This window comes from Gavialis gangeticus, unplaced genomic scaffold, assembly GCF_001723915.1.
Source record: "Gavialis gangeticus isolate Ggan-Ray unplaced genomic scaffold, GavGan_comp1, whole genome shotgun sequence".
In the NCBI taxonomy this organism is placed as follows: Eukaryota; Metazoa; Chordata; order Crocodylia; family Gavialidae; genus Gavialis; species Gavialis gangeticus.
This window is the reverse complement of record NW_017729000.1, coordinates 23,451,817-23,452,022: the sequence shown is the minus strand read 5'-3', so window position 1 is coordinate 23,452,022 and position 206 is coordinate 23,451,817.

Sequence of the window (206 nt, the reverse complement as noted above, 5' to 3'; positions counted from 1 at the left end):
GCTCTGGTGTGGTGCCAGAGGACTGGAAGAGGGCCAATGTGGTTCCCATCTTCAAAAAAGGGAGGAAACTATAGGCCAGTTAGTCTTACCTCGATCTGGGGAAGCTTTTTGAGAGAATTATTTTGGCATATGTCCACGAGGGGCAGCAGGGGAGATTATGCTTAGGAGCAACCAACATGAGTTCATTAGAGGCAGGTCCTGTCAGA